Source organism: Neolamprologus brichardi, chromosome 20 (assembly GCF_056152115.1).
Source record: "Neolamprologus brichardi isolate AB-2024 chromosome 20, ASM5615211v1, whole genome shotgun sequence".
NCBI classification, from domain to species: domain Eukaryota; kingdom Metazoa; phylum Chordata; class Actinopteri; order Cichliformes; family Cichlidae; genus Neolamprologus; species Neolamprologus brichardi.
The window spans coordinates 15662406-15674450 of NC_142123.1; the positions used below are offsets into that span (position 1 = coordinate 15662406).

Sequence of the window (12045 nt, forward strand, 5' to 3'; positions counted from 1 at the left end):
TTCTATTTTATTTGTTTACTTTGCTGTACAGTTTAACACAATTCCTGTTTGTCTACAGTGTTGCTCGCCAGTACACGTCCAGAGGGCAAACACATTTTCTAACAGCTGGAAGCAGCTTTAAAAGTAATTTAAAGACTTTCAGATAGAAGCCACACAGCAACAGGTTCTGTTTCATTCAGTGCTGTATTATTTCATTTAGAAATTGGTATATTTCCCTAGTGGTGCCATGATTGGTGGATGTTATCTTTAAAGAAAAAGAATAACAAAAGAAAAAGAAGACATTTTCTAGATTCTAGACTGAAATATTTCAAATAACATGGCAATGGACACTGGAGCTTAAATTCTCTAGTTTATGCTCTGTTTACATGTACTTATGCGTGATATAATATGGATATAATAAATCTAGTAGTGAGACAGTTTACATTCTAACGATATGACTTATAAGAATTGAGCAGTTCAGAGGAGTTGATGTTCTGGCCTGAATTTCAGGTCCCTCAGCGGTAACACAATACAAGGCAAATTGCTAGTGAACAAAAGTGTGTCCTTTCATTCAAATGTGCTTAATAAAACAGACATTGGGAGAGGCAGTATAAGACTAATTACATGCATGTGACTGTCCATGTGTGTGTGTTGGTATGGGAAAGTAAAAGAGAAAGACAGCGAGAGACAGAGAAAGAGAGATGAATAAAAGTAGAACGCTAATCCAGTGATGAATCTGTGTGTATTTTGGTGCTGGCAGCTCTGATTTATCACCAACACTTTATTCAAGGTCCTGAAATTAGTAAGTCGCTCCACAAGATGGAAACCCCCGACTTCAGCGATGGTGACAAACTGGGTGTCTGCAGCTGTGTTCGAGTGTATGTCTGTGTGTCTTTTTATGTGCATGCATTTAATGTGTTCACCTGCATAGGTTGTTTAACCCAGCCTATGATGATGTGTGGGTGTGTGTTGATGTCAGACAAATTAGCTCCCGAACTGAGAATGCGGTCAGACCACTGCCAGTCATGAACACACCTAATAGAAACAGTTTTACCTCTGGGACAAAAGTTTCTTCAAGGTGCACTTCCGCTCCCCGGTAGATGAAGAAAATAGTATTAGCTGAATGATAGACTGAGGCTATTATAAAGGTAGGGGTGCTGGGGGGTGCTGGGATAGCGGGTGCTCCTGAGGACATTATGAGAAGCAGTACTCTGGCTGATGATGAAAAGGCTGAAGGCTCTGGCTGGGAGAATTTGTTGAGATATAGCCACGATACAGCAGGTCCTGGGGCCAGGACAAACGCTGCCAGGGCTGAGGCTGCGAGATAAAATAAAGTGATTTTCTACACCTTAACTTTTCTCTCTTTCTTGCCTCTTTACCCTCTCTGTATCTCTCACCTGTTGGACAATAAAGGTTACAGTAGAGTGCTCTTCCCTGCTGATGCTATCCCCATGTCCTCTTTTGTCCATGAGGTTCTGTTTATTTTACGTTTTTTTTTATAAAAATCAGTTTTTAAGCGAACAAGACCCTCACAGATCACGTACTATAAATTATATAGATCCTTTGCTTCACAGCTAAACACTTTGCGAACACTGATACTGTTTTCAAACTGTTTAATATCACCAATCACAACATTAAAACCACCAGTTTAATACAACTGTCAAATGCGCTGACACGTGAGCTGTAGGGATCACCAGGAGGTCTGGAGTCTGGCACCACAAGGCTCGCAGTGGATTCTTCAGGTTGGTTTTCGGGTAATGCCTAGGTGAATCGTGCTGGTTCAGTAAGGGTCTGGCATGCTGAGAGTACTTTGTCTGGACTCTTTCTAAAGTTTTTTGGGCTGATACTTGTGCAGCAAATGTTTTTGCCACAAAAACTGTACAAATTTACCAGTATGTCTGTTATAACTTGGTCTTAATATTTTATTTATTTATTTTGATCACTTTAAAAAGAATGACATTGAGGGTGAGTGGTAACTCTGTCAATACACTGAAAAATGTCACCATAATTTAATCTTGTTATGCAGGTCCATATGGCAAGTGAATTGGTTCATATTGCTTTTTCTCTCAACTTAAGGACTCAAAATGCTTAATACAACATGTCTCATTTAACTCACATTCAAAGAAGCACTTATTTTCCATATCCAAATGCTTTATATCTAACATTCACACACATTCATACCCCCATGAACGCATCAGATAGCAAATTGGGGTTCAGTATCTTGCCCAAGGATACTCTGGCATGAAGACTGGAGCAGGGATGGGGTCACCAACCTAAATAACCTGCTCTTCATCCTGAGCTACAGCCACTCCGGTGACGCTGGATATTTCCAAAACAATCCAGTTGTTGTTGCAGCTTGGTCCTTGATGTGACTGCACACCCTCCTCTTGTTGGAGCAGATATATAGCTGAACCTGGGATTCTGTGTTTTATGCTTCCAGACGAGATTGGCGCTTCAGTTAGAGATGGATGCATTCTGGATAGAGGAGGAAAGTCCTATATCCCTGCTTGACTCTGAGGAAAAGGAGAGAACTGAAGACGATGGGGTAGAGAATAATGGATAATGGAAGCGGTGCGAGCCAGGGAGGACAATACAACTGGTGCAGGTGAGTGACAAAGCAGATGAGAGAAGAGGGGATAAGTCTGGATATCAGAGAATGCAGGCATGTGTAGAGATGGATTGGTGCTAGCTGGCCCTGGGTGTACCTGATATCAGTTGTAAGTGCAATGAAAAAAAAATGGGCAAAAGGAGGTGGATGATTAGAGAGACAATGAAAGTAGAGGGAAGAAGAGTAGAGGAGGGTTAGAGGACAAGGAGAAGAATCGGAGGGGAAAAACCAGGGTGATGGGAGGGAGAGTAGGGTGTACGTGTGTGTGTGTGTGTGTGTGTGTGGGGGGGGGGGGGGGGGGGGGGTAAAAAGAAGGTAAGATTACAGAAAAAGAGAAAAAATGGAAGATAGGGTTTGAAAACCAGCTCTAGCCAAGTAAGTTTAAGCATATCCTCCACTGGTCTCTCCTGTTCAGTATGATTTATGAGCACAAAGCCTCAAAACCCTCTCAGACACTGGCTTCCACAGCACTGTTGATGATATGGGTATTTATACACACACACTCTTCCATTTCCTACGTACTGCACAAATGCATCTGTGCAGGTTTGTTTGTGTCCTCGTCCATTGTAGATTTCCTCCTGACTTAACCCAATTTCTTTGTCCTTAAAATACAGCACAATGACTTTGACAACATCAGCCTTTTCAGGAGCTGCTGCAGAAGCAGCAACACACACACACTCACACACACAAAGGATTAATGTGGATGTTCTGTATTTATCCCGAGGCTGTAATGGTTCTGGCTTGGCACTTGACAGCTTTAAACACAAGGGCTTAGTGGTGGGATGGTATCAACAGAGAAGGAAAACAACATTCATTAACAACCTTTGACCTATTCATAGACTCTCTGTATCTAGCAAGGGGCTCGAGTTTTCCATTCTGTACACTCTGCCTTGTGAGCGACACAACACAGAGACACAGAGTAGAGGAATGAATGGATGGAGAGAAGAAAATGTGAAAGTCACTTATCAGGACCATAATCTTCACTTACAGTTATATTTCATGTATTTCTTTTGTATGAAATGACTTCATGAATAAAAACAAGCAAATGCATAAAAACACAGACCATGTCTTCCTCACACATCTAATTCATCATAGATAGCCTTACATAGGAATGGGAGTGAGTACACTGTTCAGAAAGACAAATGAAGCGATGGAAACATGGGTGCTAATTAAACAAGTATTAGTGCAGGACTTTCATCTATTAACATCAACAATGGATATAGCAACATGTAATGTAATAGCAACATTATTACAAGTACAGGTATAGTTTGGGTTAACAGCCTTGCACTTCTAAAGAATTTTTGCCCATTTGGAACAATAGTAAAAAACTGTAAAAGCAAACTGTATGAGACCTCATTTGAAATGAACATCTATTCAATTTGTCTGTTTAGTTATTTTGTCAAAGAATGGGTATGAAGCCTAATTTACAAAACCACAGCTGTATTTGCTGGAACAGATGAAGCAACAAAAACAGGAATTAAACTAACTCAAGGATCATATACCATGAGGAAGATTGCAACACCGGACAGAGGAAGATGCAGACATTAAATACACACAAGGGCAAACACAGGAACAGACCACAGGTGGGAGCACAGCACAAATCTGGACCCTTGAGGCAAAGGAAGCAAAACTGAACATGACACACACAGGACAGGAGACTATCAAAATAAAAGAAGAAGTAACAGACACTGGACATGACTAGGGCAGACATGAACAAACCAGAAATGAAGAATTATAAATACCAACACAGAGGCCCTGGAAGGTGACACGTTCAGAAACTAGAACAGAAACAAAGAACAGAAGCTCAAACCCAAAACTCAAGATAACCTAGAAAATAACATTCGGTAGTCCAACACTATTCTCTTAAACAAAAATAAGTACAAAAACTCTGGGTCAAAGAAGCAGGACCATGACATACAAAGACAATACCTATAATGTATTAAAGTCTACACTGTGGAAAATATTCCACAATAAACTGCAATACAATGAAAATTCACTGTCATGTAAAAATACAGAAATTTTCTGTAATTATGTTTTGTAGACCTTGTGCAGATATTTTATGTTAAATACAAGGAATTATCATGTGGAAAGAAAATGAAAATTATACCATGATGTGGTCAAATGCTGCTGTATAAATAATTAACCAAGCTATCATTGGGTCCTTTAATGAATGTGCGTAAGAATCACCCTCAGTGACTACCACAACTGTTTGCTGAAACCCCAATTTTGGGCTTATCGTTTTCCACTCTATATTTTTATTTTTAGCTCTTCATCTTTTGAGGCCATCTTCCCATTAAGTAGACTTTCTTCTAATTGGCTTCCCTTTTGAATATCGGGTGGGTGGGAATTTTGTCTAAACTTTTGGCTGACTGGGGTTACTTGCACATAGACTGATGTCATCATGTTTATTGTAAGCATCCATCAATGTAACAGTATATATTACATAAAAGATATGGAAGATATGTAAAATCAAAATCTCTATACTGTAAGGTCTCTTGTGAGCATTAAACAGATATCTGGAAACAGTTTTCATACTGATCTTAACTAAACATATGACTCGGGAGAGAAAACTTTAAATGCACCTGTGACAAGAGTGCGGTGAGACTGTGCCAGGATTTTAGTATTAGGGGTGAACCTCTCAGCTAGATGATTCTTTTGATTGGCAAATATAATTTATTTAAAAGTAAATAGTTGCATCAATCTGCTCCTAACATTACTTATGGATTTGTTTTAATAAGGCAGGTCATAATTATTTATTTTATTTATATTATTTTATTTTCTATGTTTTGATTTATTTTCTTTTTTTGGTGGTTTCAGCTTCACAAGTTCCATGTTAATTTGATCAAGTCTTGTTTTAAGTCCTGTAATTTTTTCTCATAGCTGTTTTTTTTTTTATTATAAGTAGTTGTTCCATGTTGTTCATTCATTGAATAAAAGGTTGGAACTGGTCTCGCAGGCTGACCTAAAACAGCAGAAACTTTTCTGAGGCCTTGTGGCCAGTGCCAAATAGTGGATAGATAGATTAATAAATGTTCATGTGCTTGTTGTGGTAGAACCAAACAGTAACCTCCTGGGCTGGCTATCTTTCAGTGTCAACGTGAGACCAAATCTAAAAGTAAGTCAGTTCCCATATTCTCCCATATTAGCATTCTTATATGTTTCCAGCCCTGCTACGGTCTCTATGGATATTTTCCACCTCATAAGTTGAACTTTTTATATAACTAAACTGTTTTTGTTCATGCTTAAAGATTGAGGTATTTCTGCTGGTAGCTATACCCAGCTCTTTTCTACTAAGCATTACCTCCACTAATTCCAACCACTGAACTGGAATTCTATTTGTGTTTTTGATGTCTTTTTTGAGGATTTTAATAGTATCGGATAACAAGTTTATAGGAAGAAAGCATTTTAAAAAAGTGAACAGAATTTATAATATTGACATAAATAATAAGGCAGACTCCTATAAAGCTAAATAGCAGATTGGTTTCTAACAACAGCACAAAGTAGGATAGGAGATTTAAAGTACATGGAACAGAGCATGATTGGGTTGCAGAAGGCAGACAACAAAATGATTAAGCAACAGTGGTGATGAGTTTAAAAGCATGGGACAGCAGGATTGATAAATAAAAACAACAGCTTAACATTCCATACGCATACAACACACTTTTATTTTGCCTCAAAGAACTTTATATTGTAAGGTGGACTCTACAATATTACATACAGGGAAGAACCCAACAATCATATGACCCCCTATGAGCAAGCACTTTGACGAAGGTGGGAAGGAAAAACTCTCTTTTAACAGGAAGAAACCTCCGGCAGAACCAGGCTCAGGGAGGAGCGGCCAGTTGGTCGGAAAGTTTTAAGCCTAATCTTAAAAGTAGAGATAGTGTCCATCTCCCGAATCCAAAATGGAAGCTGGTTCCTCAGAAGAGAGGCCTAAAAACTGAAGGCTCTCCCTCCCATTCTACTTTTAAATACTCTAGGAACAACAAGTAGGCCTGCAGTGTGAACGCAAAGTGCTCTAATGGGGTGATATGTTACTATAAGGTCATTAAGATAAGATGGAGCCTGAGTATTTAAGACCTTGTATGTGAGGAGCAGGATTTTGAATTCAATTCTGGATTTAACAGGAAGCCAATGAAGTGAAGCCAAAATAAGAGAGATATCCTCTCGCTTTCCAGTGCCTGTCAGCACTCTGGCTGCAGCATTTTGGATTAACTGAAGGCTAAATCAGATAAAAAATTTTGAGAAATTAGACAGAAACTGTGTAAGGCCCATGGTTTCAAATGAATTAAAAGTCTGTCTTGGTCTTTGGTTGATTAATAAGCTGGTGTGGAAAATTGCTTCCACACTATGGCGTTATTTTTGTGCCACTATTCTGAGCACACGTAAAAAAAATTTGAGCGCATGTAAAAAAAAAATTGCAGGTGCAAGTGTTGCATTTTGAGGAGAAATTTATTTTGAGCGTACAAAAGCTGAATTTGAGTGAACAAAATTCATTGCTGCGTGCAAAAAACGTATTTCAGTGTTTGCGCTTATCCATATACATACAAAATAGCACCCCCTCTCGCTCAGTTTTTTCATTTGCGCTTGCTCGCAATTTGTTGCTTGCGCTCACAACATTCTCTGCTTCGTACGCTCAACTCTCTGTACACCGTTACAGAGAGTTGCGCAAATGAAAAAACTGAGCGAGAGGGGGTGCTATTGTGTGTGTATATGGATAAGACAATGAATTTTGTTCACTCAAATTCAGCTTTTCAATCAGGACAGCCCCACAATGTCCAGAGCCTTCAGGAACTCGGGGCGGACCTCATCAACACCAGGGGCTCTGCCACCAAGGAGTTGTTTAACTGCCTCAGTGACCTTGCCCCCGGAAATTGGCGGGTCATTCCCCTCATCCCCAGACTCTGCCTCCTCCTTGGAAGACGTGTCAGTGGGATTAAGGAGGTCCTCTAAGTATTCCTTCCACCGCCTGAAAATTTTCTCAGTCGACGTCAGCAGCGCTCCGCCAGCACTATACACAGTGCAGGTAGAGCACCGCTTTCCCCTCCTGAGATGCCTGACGGTTTGCCAGAATCTCTTCGAGGCAGTCCGAAAGTCTTTTTCCATGGCCTCTCTGAACTCCTCCCACACCCGAGTTTTTGCTTCAGCCACTGCCCGAGCCGCATTCCGCTTGGCCTGTCGATACCTGTCGGCTGCCTCCGGAGTTCCACAGGCTAACCAAGCCCGATAGGACTCCTTCTTCAGCCTGGTGGCTCCCTTCACCTTTGGTGTCCACCATTTGGTTCGGGGATTACCACCACGGCAGGCACCAACCACCTTGCGGCCGCAGCTCAATGCAGCAGCTTCGGCAATGGAGACGCTGAACATGGTCCATTCGGACTCAATGTCCCCAGTCTCCCTCGGAATGCTGTTGAAGCTCTGCCGGAGGTGTGCGTTGAAGATCTCGGGGACTGGGGCCTCTGCTAGACGTTCCCAGCACACCCTCACTACGCGTTTAGGTGCACCGGGTCTGTCCAGTGTCCTCTCCCGCCACCTGATCCAACTCACCACCAGGTGGTGATCAGTTGACAGCTCAGCCCCTCTCTTTACCCGAGTGTCCAGAACATATGGTCGCAGGTCTGGTGATACGATTACAAAATCGATCATCGATCTACGGCCTAGAGCGTCCTGGTGCCACGTGTACTTATGGACACTCTTATGTTCGAACATAACATAAGAAAAGCCGTTAATCCAAAATGCTGCAGTAAGAGTACTGACAGGGACTAGAAAGAGAGAGCATATTTCTCCTGTTTTGGCTTCCCTTCATTGGCTTCCTGTTAAATCCAGAATTGAATTCAAAACCCTGCTCCTCACATACAAGGTCTTAAATAATCAGGCCCCATCTTATCTTAATGACCTTGTAGTACCATATCACCCTATTAGAACTAATGAGGTAGAACTGCTTGTTGTTCCTAGAGTATATAAAAGTAGAATGGGAGGGAGAGCCTACAGTTTTCAGGTCCCTCTTCTGTGGAACCAGCTTCCATTTTGGGATTTGGGATACAGACACTATCTCTACTTTTAAGATTAGGCTTAAAACTTTCCTTTTTGCTAAAGCATATACTTAGGGCTGGATCAGGTGACCCTGAATCCTCCCTTAGTATTGCTGCAATAGACGTAGGCTGCCGGGAATTCCCATGATGCATTGAGTTTTTCCTTTCCAGTCACCTTTCTCACTCACTATGTGTTAATAGACAACTCTGCATTGAATCACATCTGTTATTAACCTCTGTCTCTCTTCTACAGCATGTCTTTTATCCTGTCTTCCTTCTCTCACCCCAACCGGTCGCAGCAGATGGCTGCCCCTCCCTGATCCTGGTTCTGCCGGAGGTTTCTTCCTGTTAAAAGGGAGTTTTTCCTTCCCACTGTCGCCAAAGTGCTTGCTCATAGGAGGTCATATGATTGTTGGGTTTTTCTCTGTATCTATGAAACGCCTTGAGGCGACTTTTGTTGTGATTTGGCGCTATATAAATAAAATTGAATTGAATTGAAAGATAATTCCAGGACTGCTGTTCAATTTGTAGATGCTATTATTGTACCCAGACTGTTATTTCTTAATTTATATCCAGTTTTGGATTTAATCGTATACCTGCTGATAGATATTTATTTTTATTTCCAAAAAAAAGATTTAATCCCATCCATTTGCTTCCGCTTATCCTTTTCAGGGTTGCAGGGGTTCTGGAGCTTATCCCAGCTGTCATAGGGCGAGAGGCAGGGTACACCCTGGACAAGTCACCAGTCTGTCGCAGGACTAACACACAGAGACAAGACAGCCATTTGCGCTCACATTCACAGCTATGGGCAATTTGGATTAATCAATTAACCTCTCCTCAAGCTGAGGCGATGGTGGAATTGAACTCAGGACCTTGTTGCTGTGTGGCAACAGTGCTAACCACCATGCCACTGTGCTGCCCTGAATTAATCCCATATAGTCTAATTGTATATATTAGGGCTGGGCGATATGGCCTAAAATTCATATCTTATAAAATAAAACAATGTTGTTTTTGTGCATAACAAAACGCTCACAATTGTGCAGTCAACATGTAAACTAAAAAGTTGCTGAGCATAATAACAAAGACAGACAGATTTCGCAGCTGCTCTGTTCCCAAGTTCTACTGCGTGACTGACAGCCTTGAGTTTGAAATCCGCTTCGTAACCATGTCTCTTACAGGTGCCATTTGTGGTCCTTATACGCACACAATACGGTAATATTACGTTGAAGCACAGTATGCATTACTCCGCGAGGCTCCTGACTATGCTAGCCGTAATGCTCCAACAATCCATCAAGCGGTGCGGCTTCATAGCTTACCAAAGTTGTACTAAAGCATTTTTGACAGGTTGCTGAGTGCCGTGTACCACATAAAATCGGTTCGCGGTCAGTAAGCACAACCAGAACTACATACAGCACACTGTCAATTTTTGAGAAATTGAAATGATTTTAGTGTTAGGTTATAGTCCGAAAAACATGGTATACGAGTTTTGTAAGGTAGTTTGTTTCGGGGCAGGAGGTTGGGAGACTTCGCGGTCCGGGATACAGCACACAGTTTCACACACTCGTCATTTTGCACTTTATGGCGCTGTTGGAAATGGTGAAAATACTAGTAGTGCTAGCAACACGTTAATGAGGTAACCGCTAACGCTAACCGCAACACATTGACGCCGTGCAGCCCAACGCACGGGGCGATCCGCAGTAACTCGTTAACAGAGAGTTGCCGCATTAATACAGTTATGGCGTTAATGTCATTTTAATGAGAGTAACGCTGCAGCACTAAAATAGTAATCTCCAAATGTTTTCTTTTTACCGACCAGCTCCTCTTTGATAGCTGCTGTGTCTATCTTGTCGTTACCTGCAGGTGAAGTGATGGGGGAGGGGGAGTTGTGTTCAGTGAAGGAGTGAGGCGAGGCAGAGTAACGCAGCGTAGAGACAAAAGTGGACGAAAGAGAGGCAAACTTGCGGTTCCACAAGTATAATTATAATGTAACATAGACTATGTCGTTATAAATGATATTGTCACATCTCTTATCTCGTATAAAAATATATCGATATATTTAAAAACTCGATATATTGCCCAGTCCTAGTATATATTCATTTACACTAGAACATGTGACGGCAAGCAAAGTGAAGTTGACCTACCACTATAAAAAAAGCGAATGCTGCGGTGGATATAAGACTTCCAAGGAAGCATAACTGCTGAGCTTTTTAAAGGAAGGCTATGGAACATTTGAGACAGTAAAGTTAGAATCAGCAGCATTTGGCCGCTTGAAGGATCTGGATATATGGGAGTAATAAAGGGCTGCACGAATTATAGAGTACACCTGCACTTGACAAAATTCCCTAGAGAAGCAGACTAGGCTTTAAGGGCGCCAGCTTGGGAGAGGGCTTTAAAGTTCGGAGGTCAGATGCTGCAGAGATGCCACTGCAGAAAGGTTGAAACACCTGCTTTTAATCTTGCTGTCTACCCTGCATTTAAGCTACGATGAATGCATAACATAAGTCATAAAAATAAAATTCAGATTCCTTATTTTTATATTTAGCACTGTTGTTGTTTTTTTTTAGGACAAAAGTTGAATATAAAAAGCCATCAGTGAGAAGTTTAATAAGCAGCTTTATTAAACTGGAAGTGCCTATTGTATTTTTTATCAAATGTCTATAATACTCTTTGTGGGAAGGATTTTAGGTTCACTCTCACTGAGTGTTATTGTTTACAGAAGTGTATGACAGATGCAGCACTGGAATGTGTCTTGTTTTCAGCAGAAGAAAATCTGCACTTTTGTTTGCGTAACATTGCTCTTTCAATATAAAGATATTGAGTGATCCAGGTCTGAGCCCTGGCTCTGTTAATACAATGGCAAACCATAACAATGAAGTCAGTTAATTTGAATAGAATTGCATTTGTCAGAGGGTCGGTTTATGTAGAGGACAATCTGTCACATCAAGTTTTGGTTTTTGTGGATGTCAAAAGAAAATAATGAATGAAAATAAAAATCACCTTTCCACATGCAGGAGAAATATTATTAACATAAAATGAAAATGATAAATCAATAATGTATAATATTAAAAAAACATTCATTGACCTTGAGGCATCCTCTCATCAGGCTTACAGTTTTACTTTTACATAGAAAATGACACTTTTTTTCTGCCATACCACTAGTGACCTCTTGGGCAAGCTAGGAGCACCCTACAGGGCTGAAAAATGTGAAAGTGAAGAAAACAATTCCTTTAATGGCAGAATCCACCAGTGAGCCAATCACCTTAGGCTCCAACATCTGGATTCCTTTTATAACTCACCTGTTAGGATACTGGTAAAGCTTAAAGGGCTGCGGAAAAGCAGCAAAAAAATTCACTCACTGTACATATAATATGAAGGTGGAAACTATGCACAGTGGCCAACTGTTTATTTTGGGTTGTAAACATTATT

The 12045-nt window shown here is 40.8% G+C and overlaps 2 long non-coding RNA genes across 2 annotated transcripts in view; one reads left to right on the forward strand and one right to left on the reverse strand.

The window, feature by feature from the left end:
• The window catches only part of LOC102776059 (uncharacterized), a 45309-nt gene extending 36294 nt beyond the window's left edge, over positions 1-9015 (forward strand). Inside the window, exons 2-3 of the long non-coding RNA XR_015717038.1 lie at positions 2420-2584; positions 8873-9015. This is a non-coding gene — a long non-coding RNA (uncharacterized LOC102776059). The remainder of the gene's footprint in view (positions 1-2419; positions 2585-8872) is intronic.
• The window catches only part of LOC148096947 (uncharacterized), a 34050-nt gene continuing 23978 nt past the window's right edge, over positions 1974-12045 (reverse strand). The window contains exon 2 of the long non-coding RNA XR_015717037.1: positions 1974-2684. This is a non-coding gene — a long non-coding RNA (uncharacterized LOC148096947). The remainder of the gene's footprint in view (positions 2685-12045) is intronic.